Source organism: Mesoplodon densirostris, chromosome 3, assembly GCF_025265405.1.
Source record: "Mesoplodon densirostris isolate mMesDen1 chromosome 3, mMesDen1 primary haplotype, whole genome shotgun sequence".
In the NCBI taxonomy this organism is placed as follows: domain Eukaryota; kingdom Metazoa; phylum Chordata; class Mammalia; order Artiodactyla; family Ziphiidae; genus Mesoplodon; species Mesoplodon densirostris.
In genome coordinates, this window is record NC_082663.1 from 121,916,731 (window position 1) to 121,933,215 (window position 16,485).

The 16,485-nt window shown below is 42.7% G+C and overlaps 1 non-coding gene across 1 annotated transcript; it reads right to left on the reverse strand.

Moving 5' to 3' along the window:
* Positions 1-1,143: 1,143 nt before the first annotated feature.
* On the reverse strand, positions 1,144-1,250 carry LOC132487346 (U6 spliceosomal RNA). Its single transcript, XR_009531627.1, has one exon. It is a non-coding gene; the product is annotated as a U6 spliceosomal RNA (small nuclear RNA).
* Between the last annotated feature and the right edge of the window lie 15,235 nt (positions 1,251-16,485).

Consider the following 16,485-nt stretch of genomic DNA (forward strand, 5'->3'; position numbering starts at 1 on the left):
CACTGCTATTTTTCTTTTTACAGCTATAGCTGTAAGAGTTGGGCATTACCTCAGGCCAGGAAGACATAAACTCTCAATTCTTACCCTTTACTGTGACAATTTTTTGAGAGTAAACTCTCATTCTTCTTCCTCTTTCAGACTCTCTCCAGGGTTGCTCTTTAAAAAAAACTTCTTTAAAATCATGTTTTTATCATTATTATCTGTGTGAGCGTTTCACGATCACTTCAGTCGCCTGGAAGTAGTCCACCCATTTGGTTGTTAATTTCAATATCTCTATTTTTCATTTGAACTTCTATTTTATTCCTTTCTGAATTAAATCTGCCTAGGGCCCATGATAGTCTTCTTTTTTAAAAAATTAATTAATTAATTAATATTTATTTTTGGCTGTGTTGGGTCTTCTTTGTTGCTCATGGGCTTTCTCTAGTTGTGGTGAGCAGGGGCTACTCTTTGTTGCGGTGCACGGACTTCTCATTGAAGTGCCGTCTCTTGTTGTGGAGCATGGGCTCTAGGTGCATGGGCTCAGTAGTTGTGGCATGCGGGCTTCAGTAGTTGCAGCATGTGGACTCAGTAGTTGTGGCTCGCAGGCTCTAGAGCACAGGCTCAGTAGTTGCGGCACAGGGGCTTAGTTGCTCCACAGCATGTGGGATCTTCCCAGACCAGGGCTTGAACCCATGTCCCCTGCATTGGCAGGCAGATTCCTAACCACTGCGCTACCAGGGAAGTCCGATAGTCTTTTTGTTTCTCACATTATAAGTCCCTTTTGAAAAATGTTTTTAACTATGCTTATTTTATGGTCTATATCCAATTAATATCTAGTATTTCCAGCACCTGAAGTTCTTGGGTGTTCAGCAGTGCTGCTGAACAAGTTATTGTGTCTGCTGTCTCTGTCTCATTCAGCATTTTTTAAAATTAATTTTTATTGGAGTATAGTTACTTTACAATGTTGTGTTAGTTTCTGCTGTATAGCAAAGTGAATCAGTTACACGTATACCTATATTCCCTCTTTTTTAGATTTCCTTCCCATTTAGGTCACCATAGAGCATTGAGTAGAGTTCCCTGTGCTACAGTACACAGTAGGTTCTCATTAGTTATCTATTTTATACATAGTAGCATATATATGTCAATCCCAAATCTCCCAATTCAAAAAGTGTGGAACACTTCACGAATTTGTATATCATCCTTGCGCAGGGGCCATGCTAATCTTCTCTGTATCATTCCGCTTTTAGTATATGTACTGCTGAAGTGAGCACTCTCTCATTCAGCTTTTTATAAGTAGTTTTTGGATTATGAACCAGTGATTGGGAGCACATTAAACATAGAAAAGTAGTACATCCTGATTTGGGGGTTTGAATCTGCAGAGAGGTTTTTGTTTGCTTTTCCTGGCATCCAGGGAATATCATGGACCATCGTCTTATTTTAATTTCTAAGGCCAGGGGCTCTTAGGCCAGGCATGTAGTATAAATTTGTAGCCCAAATCTACTTGAGCACAGGCTCATGATTATAAATTCTTAGAGGGAAACTCTTCTTTCTCATAGTACAGAGCTGAGGACACCCATATCTGTAGGCCAATGGATAGACTTGTTTTTCTTGGTCTATCCCTTCACTGACAGTATAGCTCTCGAAACTCCTGGTGAGCAGTAGTCTTGATAGTAGTTCTTGCCTACCTCCTGCTCAAGAGTCTCCTGTGTACCCCACTTCTCTACAGAAGCTTTTAAAACTTCATCTACTTGATTACGAGAGGCATCAGATGAATCCCCAACAGTGCCAATTCCTACTTACTGCTCTGATTTTTCATTTTCTTATTTGATTTGACTTTCTATCCTGGGAAGTTTTGAACAGAAAAGTAAAAAGAATATAATAAAGACCCATACACTCATCACATGTATTTAGTAGTTAACATTTTGCCGTATTTGCTTTATCTGTGTGCATGTGTTTGCTGAACCATTGTAAAGTAAATTATACACATCATGACATTTTACCCCTAGATACTTCAGCATGCATCTCCAAAAATTAGGCTTTTCTTTACAAAATCGTATTACTATTTTCATGCTTAACAAATTGTATTAATTAGGGGTCTCCAGAGAGATAGAACTGCGAGAGGTGGGGGCGGGGTGGGGGGAGAGTGTGTGTGTGTGTGTGTGTGTGTGTGTGTGAGAGAGAGAGAGAGAGAGAGAGAGAGAGAGAGAGAGAAAGAACTGAGTAAATGGGAAGAAGAAAATTAAGAAGTTTTACCAGAAAATTCCTTAGCTCAAAAGGTCATGCATTTCTAGATTAAAAGGGTCCAGTACACACCCAACACAATGAATAAAAAGATCCGCACCAAGGTACATTATTATAACCTTTCAAACACTGGAGGTGTTTGAAAGAGGATATTGAAAACTTCCAGAGAGGAAAAGAGGTGATATTCAATTGATCAGGAATCAGAACGGCATCACACTTCTTCACATCAGCACTGTAAGCTTGGGGGACAGAAGAGCAAAGCCTTCATGTTTCTGAGTGAGAATAATTTCTAGTTAAGACTTTCATACTCAGCTAGACTGTCAACCAAGTGTAAGGTTAGCATGAAGACATTTTCAGGCACAAAGTTCTTTTAACATAACTTTTCACGTGACCAGTTGTAAAAAAGCTTCTGGAGGCAATATTTGAAACTGGGGGACTAAATAAAAAAGAAGACTGTGTGAGACCCTGGAGCAGCAGAGCTAAAACAGGAGAGAGGCACAAGAAATCCCAGGAAAATAGTGGAGGAAATCACAGGGAGATTGTCCCACAGGAGGCCCTGAGGGCAGCCTCACAGATTGGAGGGCTCCAGGAGGGACATCTCAGTGGAAACTGAACTGATAAATAATGTGGTTGATTGTATTGAGAGGCTTATTAGAGCTTTTGTCAGAAATTTTGGGCCTGAATTAATGATGAGAAAGTTGAAAATGAAGGAAATGAAAAACATAGTTGTATAAGAAAAAACATGCATTCATCCTTGTGGCTTATCTGTAACAGATGGTTACATAGTTTTAGTAATGTAAACATTGAATCTTGTACTGACCAGTAATGTCATGTGAATATATAGGGAGGATGGGAAGGTCACTGGGATGGGATGGAGGCTATAATATAGCTAGCTGGGGGCTAGGGTAAAAAGCTAAATCCTTATCTTCCATAGAATGAAACCAATAGATACTCTTTGATATTGAAGAAAAATCAAGAAATGAAATATCAACATGTTGTTTAGAAAAACAAAGGTGTAAGTATCAGGAGAAACGTTTAGAAGGAATGAAAGTGGTTGCCTCTGGGGAGCAGGAACCAGGAGTACGATAGGAAGAGGGACAACTGTTTTTTGTTAAAAACCTGTAGTACCATATGACTTTTAAAACAATATACCTACGTTGGTTTGATTTTTTAAAATAGTGTTTAAATACAAAAATAAAAAATTTATTAATTTCAGAATTTTAAATACTCTTTGTAACTACTTAACTGTGACACATTTCATGATGCATTGTAACATTGCCACGTTGGTAAAGGTCTAAGTCATCCTCACTTTCTTCAAGGGCAGGATGTTCCAAATCTTTACTTCGCATTGTCCAGTGGAGTGGCCAGTAGCCATGCATGGCTATTTAAATTAAAATTAGTTAAAATTAAATAAAATTCAAGCTTCAATTCTTCAGTTGCACTGATCACATTTCCAAGTGCCCAGTAGCCACATATGGCTAGTGGCTACCATATTGGACAGCACTGTCCTAAACCACTCTCAGATTCATCCCTTCGTCCAAGCTCATTGCCATTTCTCTCTGAGGCAGTATAGAGTGGTGATTGAAGGTGTGGGCTTTGGAGTCAGACTACATCAGCTCAAGCATGGGCCTCATCACTTACTAGCTGTGTGACTTTGAACATATCACATAACCTCTTGGTGCTTCAGTTTCCCCCATCTATAAGATGGGGATACTAATAGCATCATCATGTTCTAGGGATTGTAAGAAAGACTGTGATATAATGCCTTTAAATGAAGAGCTTAGCACCATGCCCGGCCCACAGTAAGCACTCACAAGGTTACCTGCTGTAGCTAGTACCATCATCATCATCATCATCATTATCACGCCCTGCTGCATATCTCTTCAGCCACTTCTGAGCTCGCATGCAGTCCCGGTGGACAGTCCCCATACAGACTGACAGCTTCTTATTTCAAGGGCCTGCCTCCCTCTTTTTCTCTGCCCGAGGACTTCCTTGGGTATTACATGATTTTGCTCAGTCGGGAGGCAGAGAAGCCCAGAAATGCCGGGACTGCGCATCCAGTGGAAGCTCACAACCAGAGAAGGATGGCATCAATGGTTAAGTACCCACTTTCCTTGTTGGGGCAATTCTGAGGTGCCTTCTCCACTATCTCTAAGAGGCTCCCAGGGGAACTGAGCCCGCCCCCCCCCCCCCCCCCCCCCCCCCCCAGTCCACAGCAGTAACCTGATCGGTGATGCACCTTCGTTGGTCCTTCTGCCATCCCTGTCTTACTTTCCCTGCCTCACTTGTGCTGCTTGGGGTCTGCTCCCAACCTGTACCCATGTCATGGTCTCAGGCTCTGTTTGGGTGGAACCCGCACTAAGACAATCATCACCACCACTGTCGTCATCATCATCAGTCAGTTCAGGTTCTCATTATCTTAAGGCCATGCTCCTACAGTAGCCTCCTGGCTTGTTTTCCCATCTTCTCTTCCATACTACAACCAGACCTATCTCAGTTTAATATATAAATGTGGAGTTATGACTTACCTGCTTGAAGTCTCCATTGCTTCCTTCTTGCCCAAAGGCAGAGACTGAACTTAGTCCTGCAATAAAGAACTTTTACAAGTTCCCCAGAGCCTACCTTACTAGCCTCACCTCTTGCTATTTATGCTGCATACCATCCTTTAAACACACCATCCTCCTTTGCACTTCTAGGTCCTAACACACGCTGTCTCCTCTGATTGGAGTAATAATAATTGCAGTGAATGGTTATTGACTACCTACCCTGTACCAAGCAGAGTTCTATGCAGTCTGCACGGATTAGTTCATGTAATCATTAACTTTATGAAGAAGGTTTTTTTTTTTTTTTTTTTTTTTTTTTTTTGCTGTACGCGGGCCTCTCACTGTTGTGGCCTCTCCCGTTGCGGAGCACAGGCTCCGGACGCGCAGGCTCAGCGGCCATGGCTCACGGGCCCAGCCGCTCCGCGGCATATGGGATCCTCCCAGACCGGGGCACGAACCCGTATCCCCTGCATCGGCAGGCGGACTCTCAACCACTGCGCCACCAGGGAGGCCCTATGAAGAAGGTTTTAATATTCTCCCTGTATTAGAGATGGAGAAACCCAGGCTTAGGGAAGTCATATACTTAATAGCAGAGTTGGATAATTCCAAGCCGATGCCCTATATTTGGCAGGAAAGTGACATCACACACATGTAGGTAACTTAGAAGAAACCAACTTTACTCACCCAGGAGGGAGAGACGGGGGAATAAAGAGAGAAAGAGAGAGAGAAAAAAGGAGAAAGATAAATAGCGTGGACGATCTGCCTGCCAGTCTACTCCATGCATATGTGCTTGCAGGGGAGAGAGGGCAAGGCAGGACTCTGCTGTTACCCACATTTTCTGGGCCCCTTGTACTGGGAGCGCTTTGCTGGCTCAGTGTGATTACAGTGCTTACTTATGTACAACGTTCATATGACATAGCTGCCCAAACACATGCCAGAGACTTCCTGGGAGATGGTGCATCCATCTTCCTGCAGGTTTTCAGGGGTGCCTTTGACTGTGTATAACTCACCTGTTACAATCTAACTCTCCAGTGCCTGATCCATGAACGAGGTGAGACTCTGTGGTCCTGCTTCCTTTTCCCACTTTCCCACCTGGCAGACACCTGCTCATCTTTTCCAACACAGGTCACACACCACCTCTGGGAAGCTTTCCCCACCTCCCTTGGAAAGAGCCTTTCCTCCCACCTGGGCTCCTGCTGCCCCCTGTACACGTTTGTTTCAGCGCTCTCCCCTGTTGCCTTCTAATGATCTGTTCATATATCGTGTTCCCCAGCTGGGGAGCGGATTCCTCATTAGAGCCCTTTTCTCCCTTCTTTCTCCAGTATCTGCTACAATCCCTTCTCTGTAGCAGCAGGAACTTTCTTCTTTGTTTGGTTGTCAGGAAGGCAGGTCTCTGTGCCTTCTAGAAAAAGGAGTGAGGTAAATTCTGAATGGCTATTTTAATCAGTCATGTTCTTACAGAATCTGGAGACAGAAAATAATCTATTATGTCTATATTCTCTTTCTATCTCTTTCGTTTCTTTGTTCTTTTCTATGGGGTTGCTATTTGATCATAGGTCTTTTAGAAGCCAGTTACTGCAAGGGTAATGTGGTCCGTCGAGTTTTCCTCATTAGATCTGTGTAAACATTTTTTAAAAATCTATTTTCATACCCAGATTAAGACGTCTCCATAAGGCAGCCAAATCCCGCCCCCACCCAAACCCTGAAACTGGCACCATGCCTGAAGAGTTTCCAAGTTATCCTTCTGTTTTTCTATCTTGTGAAGGATGTGGTTTTTGGTTGTGTGATTCTTTTTAAGCTGCTTCATTTGTTTTTGGACTGATTAATAGCATAGCTACCCAAACTTGGACATAAACGTTAAATTCAGAATCTCTGGAAGCAACAGCATGAAGACACTAATTAGTTCATGTTTTCCATATGAATGAAACTCAAACACACAATCACTGCTTTCTTGTTTTCTCTCTCACCCTTGACTATGCTGGCAAACCTTGCTTTCCTTTTGGATGTAAGGGGATTTGTTGGGAACAAAAAACCTTTTCCTGTACTTCACCTGCTGGATGGAATGAATAAAAGCCTCAGGGGAAGATCTAAATATTTAACAAATATAACCTCAACCCCCAAAGTTAAGTCTGGAATACATTTTACAGTCCACATTTGAACCCAGGCCAGAAACATGCATGCTGATACTGATTATTTGTGTTCTTTGGCAGAGTGTATAGAGAAGTGATATAAATTCAGTTGTGTGGGGAAGGAAAGGGGGAGAGAGAATGATCGTGTGGATATATTTAGCTTTAACTTGGTTATCTACACGTGCTGGCGAGTGGAGTCCACCTATCTTCCCTCTTCCATCGCTGGCCTCTACCTTGCTGGCTGGCTCAGTTCACCCCATGCTTTCCACTCTTGAGCCTCACTGGCATTGTGCTCCCTCCTGCCACAGGGCCTTAGCACATGCTGGTGCCTCTATCTGGAATGTTCTTCACAGCACACACTCCACCTCTTTACCTAGTCAACTCTTACTCTTCTTGCAGATATCAGCTCACTTTCTCAGGGAAGCCCGCGAAGTTAAATTCCCCCATTATATATTCTGAGGGCACTGAATACTTCTCTTTTGTAAACACCTGTCACACTTGCAAGTTTACATTCCCCTGTATGATCCTTTGTGTGAATAGTTTCCTAGGGTGTGGCATATGTATATGGGAAAGATGATATGCAGGTGTTCATTTTTTTCTTTTAAAGTTCTATGTTTAATAAATACTAAAAAAAAATCTATGTAGTAGTAGCTTATCCCTTTGTGAATATTTCTTCTTACAGTAGGCCTAAAGTAGATAAAACTGTGAATCCACCTTTCATAAGCCATATGAATAAGAAGTACCATGATCAGGCAATGGGCATATAGGCAAAAATTTTGGAAGCAGTATGCAAATGACTGAAATTTGGGAAATAGTATGTTCACGTTTCCCGTCACTAGAATGTAAGCTCCAAAAGAGAGCCTCTTGGTGCACTGTTGTACCCACCAGGCCTGGTGCATATTTGGGCCGTCATAAATATTTGTTGAAAGGCTGGACAAGTGATTGAATGAACAATTTAATGACTCAACAGGTGCCCCTCCCAGTGACATCAGGCCAGCCACAGGTCAGATAATTAGAAAGAAGGCCGAGATTTCTCTTGAGGATCATCCGTATGGATGCACGCAATAGAGACAGGTTGGAACTTCGTAGACTTAGAACATTCAGCTTCGGATACCCAAAGACCGTGTAGGGTCATGGGGCTGTGGGGGACCTTTGCAGTTACCCTGCTCAGAGCAGTGCCTCTAGCATCCTGATAAGTGTTGTCACAGGCAAGCTTCTCTGGTAGCAGACTCTGTGATGAAGATTAGCATGCCAGAAGTTTATTAGGGATCTTAGGATCAACACCTGTAGGAAGGGGGGAAGCAGGACGGGGCAGAAGGAGAAGTTGAGGCAGTCTCAATGTAGAGGCCTCAGCTGACTTGACGAGAAGGTCTGAAGCTGGAATGATCCTTCAGGGCTGCCCGAAGTTGGCCAGGCAGTTATGTACATATGCAGGCCACCTCAGCGGGGCGTGCTCTTGGGCAAGACAGCTCTCCTCACCAAGGCCATCCATTTGCAGGTAATACTGTCAGCAGCTGGGAGGGTCATTTCTGAAGGGAGACCTGGATGATGCCTCACAGAGTCAACCATAGGTGCCCATCTAGGCTTCGAGGCAGGAGTGTCAAATGTCAATCACTGTCTGTGGATGTGCTTCAACCATGGTTGGAATGGCTGCAGTTGTTAGAAATGTTTTTTGCTTTATACTGAACCAAAAATCACTTCCTCGTCAAGTTCCAAATACCTGTATTCATTTTGGCTATGAGCAAGGAAAACAAAGTGACCCTTGAATGATCTGAAGAGAGCCATAATATCTCATTTTAAATCTTCCCTTGACTGAACTCACCTCATTTCTTCCACTGTTTTTTTGGCATATGCTTTTCTGGCCCCTTAACTCTTCATCTTTTAGCCTCCACATAACATTTTTTTAAATTTGCGAAACTTAATATGCAGCATCTAAAATGAGATGCAGTAGCCCAGATGTGGCCTAACCAGCTCAAACTACAGTAGGACAATTACATAACATAATCTGCGCCTTACAGAAGTAAGCTTGGAGGCAATTAAGATTCTTGTGTCTTTTTCAAATGAATTGCTGTGAAGCAACCTCTCTCCAAATGTAAGTTCATGAAAACAATCACTGGGAACCTAAATGGAGACTCTAAAAGATCATTTTAAGCCCTATCATATTACATAGTGTGTATAATCATATTTTAGTAAAAATAATAGCAAATGGTTATTCAGTCCTTACCATATGCCAGATACCGTGTTAAAAATTCTTGCATGCCTCCATCTCATTGGAACCTCCCAACAAGCCTGTGAGGTTGGTGCTATGTGTATCCTCATTTTACAGAGGACAGGGGATTAAGTAACCTGCCCCAGGTTACCAAGTCAGTAGATGGAAGAGCCAGGACTCCAACTCAGCCAGTCTGACCCCAGAGTTACCTTCTTCTGTATGTGGATAGTACATTGGTTTGGGTGATTTAAATTAGTGACTGACTTAGCAATAGCTAAAGGAAGTACCTTGAACATACAGAGAAGCTTCGAGGGCTTTAGAAAGATGGCATTTTTTAAAGGGGACAAAGCTGAAAGAACTTGATGCTTTCATGTCGGGACTTTCTTCACTGCTGTCACAAGGTTTTTAAGGCCGAGGACCACATTTGTTCATCTTCTCATTGTGTCCAGCACGGTATTTAAATCATGTTTTGATACTGGAGCTCTGGATCCTGTAATCATTTCTCCTTTGCCAGCAACCAACTTAAGGTTTGTCAGTAGAGGGCGCTGGAGGGCCACTGCGAGAGGAAGGGGCTTTTCCCTGCGGTTCTTGTGCTTTTCTTCTTGCTCCTCTGGCCCAGTGGCCACTGTGCAGCTTCCTGCTGGAGACCTAGGGTGCACGACCTCCAGTGAGTGTCACTGGCACCCCAGCAAGTTGCTTCCGGAGTTTCACCAGTGTTCCAGCGGGAAGCTCCCTGAAGCACCGTAGTGAGATACTCCATCCCCTGGGGGCCATAGCCCATGAAGTCTGAATCTCATTCTCCAGAGAAGGGCCCCTCGCAAATTTGTTCCTTCCTTGAATACTTTCCTCAGCCTTGGGGATAGTAATGGCTCCTTACATCTGCTCTTCCACTTATCTTCAGAGATCGCTTTACCCCTTTGTAGTCAATCCCTTTTTACTAGTTAAAAATTCTTTCCATTAACATTTTCCTGTTTAAATTATTGCCATGGTTTCTGTCTCCTGATCAGACCCCGACTAACCCAGTGCTAGACGCTCAATAAGCAGTGGGTGAATTAGTGAGGAACTGAGGAAAGATGCTTCCTTTTTAATTTATTGCTTCTGTTTATCTTGCGGACTGGACTGGATGGACTAGGCTTCTGCCGTATCGAACTCTCCCCGGATGTTTAAGCTGCTTGGGAGTTACATATTTTCAAGCAATCTGTAAAACCATCTCTCTTCTTCACTCCAATTAAATATTATGTGACATGTTCCAGTAACACCAGGGATAAAGAAACCAGTTTCTCTCTCATTTGTCCCCTCTGCACAACCACCCTGGATTGGGTTTTTATCCTGTATTTAATCAGAAATAATCTGGCCAGTTCTAAAACAAACACCATTTCCCAGGTCAGATTCAGGGATCCTAATGCAGGTGTTCCTATTTTGAGAATGCCACAGATTTTACTGTTCATCTCTATAGGAATTGACTGAACTCTGAATGCAGTTGACATTCCCAGGCTATGAGCAGTCCTGATTCTACAATTTACACAAAACATGTTAATACAGAATAACATTCCTATAACTTATTGTGGAGAAAATGTTTGGGGCTAAGGCAAATCAGTAAAATAATCTGACATCTTGCTCTTATGTATCTCTAGGTCAGACAAAAAGATTTTCTTCTAAGGCAGGAAAACATGAAATATGAAAATCACAATGACATGTGTTTTTGTGAGGATTTGCACAAATTGCCTGCCTACAGCTACATCCCAAAAGTTGCAGCCAAGTGCACCAAATCCTGAAACTGAACACAGTTCCAAAGAGGGAATGCCCAACCCTTCATTAAGGCTGATAGAAAAGCACATCAAGGACATGGTGAGGTTTTGCTTGTTTATATAATAAAATAGACACCAGTGTTTAGCTGCTGAAGTGTATAAATTTAGCCTGTGTGACAGTGGGAAGCCAAGAAGGAAGGAAGCAGTTTGGGAAGTACGCCCTCCTCACATCACAGACATTCTCAGACCCCTCAGAAGACCCCAAAACACCAAAACAAGGTCCTACAATATATGCGTTTTTTTAAAGCAAATCCACTCTCTAGCTTCAGGCTGTGTGTGACCTGGTTTCTCTCTTTAATTTTATAGCTATTGGTGGAAAGCTAACAGTGTAGTATGTCATGGTCAATATGTCAGCCGCAAAGTGGGTACCATGTTACAGAAAGATCCCAAGAGTCACTTAGTATATTTCCCTTGTAACCTGAGAGGATATTAGATGAATCCTTGGGATCTGGAGCATCCGATATCAGATCCCCACGTCTCAGGTGCTAAGTTGTCTGCCTAGATTTTAGAGTAAATTTTATGTATGGTGGCAAAGAGAGTCTTTCTGGGGGAGAAGAGCAGGTTTAGGGAGCCAAGTAGGAAGGAGGGGCGGTGTGCCACTTTTTATGAGCTATCATTTCAACTCTTAACGCTTGTCAAACAAATCCTTAGTAATTTTGAAATGGAAAGTATACACATCCCACTGCCTACCTGGGCTTCTTAACTTTGCACTACTGCTCCTGAAAAGCATTTTTTTAATTTGTGAAAGTCGAGTTAAGGGCGCATCTTTGTTTAGTGTGTCACTTTTACCATGCTTATTAATATGCTAACAACCCAAAAGCGATGAAGGGTTTGGGATTCCCCTCCCCCCTCTGCCACAGGGCAGACAGGACATCACTCAGAGAAATATGAAAGGTGACTTCATTTATATTTTTCTCTTTGCAGTCCAGTTCACCCATAAGAAGCCAATTCTCAGCCACCCTAACCCCCTCAAACATTTAGGGCATAGGGTTACACTTTTTGGTTGGTTCAGCAAAGATGGGAATTTTTGAATCTCTGAATAAGATATAGTCTGGTAGCAATGATGTTTATCTTGTGACTGAGTCATGAATGGTATACTCTTTTTTTTTTTTTTAGGTAGATAAGAGCGTCATTTCCAAAAAGTGATGGGGGCTGGGGAGGATGCTCAGAGGCCCTGGGTTTCTAGCCTTTTCCTGGCTCAGTCCACTTTTCATGTATTGTTTAGAAACGGTTATGAAATAGGAATTGTCGGGGCTAGAGAGAGGAATGAAGTGAAGACTGTGGGAGTTAAGGAGGGAATGACCTCAAGCCCCAGAGTGATGAGAATTCCGTAGCAGGGGAGAGGGTCAAAGTCTCCGGGGCTCTGAGAGCAGAAATCTGCTAAGACCAGCATTGCTGCCCGTGGGGTCTGCATCATTGCATTCATATTGCATTAGTAGCAAACCAGCTACAAGAATTCACGATGCCCTCAAAACAGATGGTTCGTGGGTAACAGGATGTCCCCTTGTGTTGTTTATTCAAGAACAAACCGTGCCTTTGAAAACACTAAAGTCATAATACAGGATCCTGGTAGGGTCTGGTCATCTTTGGGAAGAAGAATGGTTGCATTAAGCCAGTGTTTCTCAAACGGTGGTTGTGACTCTGAATGTCATGACCCCATTTAATTGATCTTTGACCAGCCTCTTTTAGGGGAGTGTAATAGAAAAATCTCAGAGCATTTCATATATACAATTTTGTGACATTTTTTGGTTTCAGTTGTGTGTATGTTAAAGGTAATATATATGCTGGGTTAGAAAATGGGATAGAAAAAATGCAGTTCTTACAGTTGCTCAAGCTCCAAAAAGTAGAAAAATACTGCCTTAGGCAACTTTAAAAAGAAAAGGAGGGATTGATGGTGATATGTAACTTGTTGAGTGAGCAAGCACCGCCCAACTGTTTTTTATAGATGCATGTGCATATGTGAGCATGCGTGCATATGTAAGTGTGTGCATATGTTTGCACGTGTGCGAGTGTGCATGTGTGTGATCTGATTTTGCCACAATGTCTAGGCAACAGTGTACTTCCTCCTAAGAATAAGAAGTCATAAGATTCAGGAGTTTATTTGAGGAGATGTTTTTTAATGTGATAATAATTTCAGAAAATCTGATGGGCAAACCTCTAGCCCCACATCAAGGTTCTGGAGATGCAAGGGATGCACCTCTTGCCATTGACTTAAAATTGTAAATAAGTCCTTAAAATTTTTTTCAGGTTACTGTGTTTTTGCTGAGGCGCAAGCTGGTCAGCTTTACAATAGTAGCATAATTTCATATGCTATGGATGAAGAAATAGTGTCAGCTGAGTTAGTTATGGTCCTTGGCTCTTCATGGGGGCAAACTTCCTGAATATATTTCCCTAGTGGGTCCCTAGAAAAGCACCATGATTGCCTTTAGGTTTCTAACCAAATGAAAAATATTCTCCCTATCAGCCTTCAAAGTTTCATATCTGGTAACAAGCTAGGTGTAGAGAACCAAGCAGCCACACCTCAGGGATGCTGGCTGAGTCCTTCAATAGGAAGATGAGACATGATGATGCTCAAAAAGTCAGAGAGACATTATCCCCTATAAGTGGAACATTTATTAATATTTTTAAGGTGCAAAAAAAAAAAAGAGAGAGTGATGTAAAATGACAGGCATCTTCTTCTTCAGAGGTCTGCTTTGTAGCCCAGGAACTTGGTTGATTTGAACAGCATGTTCTACAAGGCTGAGGGCCTGGGCTCTGTCTCTAACACAAAGCAAGGACCCTGATCTTCAGTAACATGTGATGCTCCAGTCAGTTTTTTGTAAGTCCACACTGTTGGCCATAGGAGGCTTTAATTATCACCCCTTCCAGGGAAACGGATCTCTACCACCTCCACCACCACATTGAAAACAATCCAAAAGCATATACATTCCTGATGCTTTGTACAGAATGTCAGGCAATTCATAACAGTTGGCCTGAAAATGAATCCACACGAGAGGCATCTGATGGGCAGATGGCTCCAGGACTTTCTCAAGGGAGAGAGAGAGCAACAGGAATGCTCCATGTTTGAGGAACGAGAACATGTTCAAAATGGAGCAGGCAACTGCCACTGACTCCCTTCTTACACGATCGGGCAGCCTTTTTTTCCTGATTTGAAAGTGGTCCCCCTGAACTGAAACAGTTCTGCAGTTGAAGTGTTAGGTTTACCTTGCCATGTCCTCTGACGCTTCCATAGAGGTTTATCTTACACTGGGGGTTGCTAATTCTTCCAAAACCTTGGTTTCTGGGACTTGTTTAATTCAGCAGGAACCTACAAAGTCTCTGTTTTTACTTGACTGAAAGAAATGAATCCTCAGCATCTTGCATCATAAATATAATGCCCTGGGAGAGAATACAGCAGCAAACCAGACAGACAAGGTTCCCAGGAGCCCCAGGACCCAGTAAAACGCCTGGCACACCGTTGGCACTTACATATTCATTGAACAAATACACGAATAGCAACTGGGCTGAGGTTGTCAAGGTCACAGTAGTATTTCCTCTCAATGCCTTGGGTCTCTGCAACCACAGACTTCCATCTCATCTGTTAGCCACAGCTTTCATTTTTTTTGGCCAATGTTATACTTGAATTTGATTCATACACTAAAAATTATGGACCATTATAAATATCTTGGATTTCCTCTGTGGGTACCTTTTTCTGGCCAAATCTTCGTAGTCAAGAGATGTCAAGCCACACTGCACTATTCCCAACTTGCCTGCAAAGATTTACTAAAATAAAATCAAATTGTCTTATCCAAGTTACAAAAACAAAAAAAGTTATGAAACGTTTTGCTGTACAAATGCGGAATGATATAACTGTAGCGTTAACTTGTTTCAGTTCCTCAATTGTAGTATCACACTGAACTTTCACAAATTGTCATTTTTCTTCCATTCAAAATAGTTCAGTTACTAAGGAATTACCTTTCAATTAATAATTACTGCAATACATTATAAAACATGAGCTAGCGTACTCATCAGTTTTTATGCACAATTATATCATTGCTTAAGAATCCCCATTTGCAAAGGAAAATTTATAACAGCACAGTGGAAAACAAAGAAAAATCTCATTTTCTAAGGTAAACGTAGTCTAAGTAGTAGATAATTGAGGAGCTTATATATCATATCCTATTATTATCATTCTCAGTGGCTGAGTGCTAATCAGTTTAACTGCCTTTGAGCTATATATTTTTAAATGTGACTAAAAGGTATAGTCTCACAGTAAATTTAAATGGCTTATTAAAGGCCTTTACATGGCAACAATATCATGTCAGAGATGAATGGTGTTTCTAATTTGCTAGCCACTTGGGTCAAGTTTACTTAAGCAGGAAGCGTATTTATATAAGTAACCGTCACACAAATGGCGTCTTGGGAAAAGCTGTTTGTGAGGGTTTAACATTTTTGAAGTATGCTTTTGTATATCTTCTAAATGGGCATTTTACAGGCATTGGGCCAAAGTGCCTTAAACCCCGACTCCTTCACTCAGGCATAACTGCTGATGCTGCCTGATTGCGGGAAGATCCATGGGACATGCGTTTTTAAGGGTGTGGCCGGGGAGGGTCGGGGTTTGAGCCCCCTTCATTTGAATAACGCTTTTAGGGACTTTGCTACTTAAAGTAGGGGTGTGGGGAGAGGCGCAGCATCTACAGCACCTGGGAGCTTGTAAGAAATGGGAAAACTCTACCGCAGACCTACCAAACCAGAACCTGCAGTCCAACAAGATGCCCGTATGATTTGTAAGCACTGCCCCAGGACCCCAAAGCCTCCGCTTTCTGGTGGCCGAGCACAGGTCATGGCGTCCCTTTCTCTTTCCTTCTCACTTCTAGAATCATCCTCTTTGGAGGATAATGTCCCCTCGGCCCATGTTTCCCTTTCTCATCACTCCCACACCCACTCCCCAGACCCAAATGAATTTCCCAATACCCAGAGTCCTGGCTTTTATCAAGAACCTAGTTCTCTTCTCCACCTGACATCATCCAGGGGCTTCCTGCTGCGGAATAACCTTGGGGAAGTCAAGGCGTTGTAACAACTGCCAAGGCTGTGCCTTCATTCTGCTCTCCTGTGCCTGAGCCTCTCAGCCTTCATTCATTGCACATTGAGATCCCATCCTTGTAAGCTGTCCACTAGAATCCAGTCAGTCTCCCCTTGCCATTTGAATCCCTTCTGAGAGGGGATTTATTCATCCCTGTTTCCACTCATGGAAAGCTGCCTTCCTCTAACGTAGCCATAGCTTCTCTACTAATAATTGTGGGGGATTGAAAGGATGAAAGGGAGTCATGCCAGATATTCAGGGGACTTGCGGGCAGGGTTTACTCTGTAGAGGGAATTGCATGCAGTTACAACCCACTTGGCAGCCCTCTGCTCACACTTCATTTGGCTCTACCCGTGCATTAAGAGGCTCAGCCTGCAGCAGATGCCCAGAGGCAACTGGACTTCCAAACCAGACCCAGACTGGCCAGCCAGTTGGCCCCTAAAAGCCATTTGGTCCCTCGGTTCCAAACTGTGCCAGGGTGAAGGGCTTTACAAAAAAAGTGAACTGGGCGTTT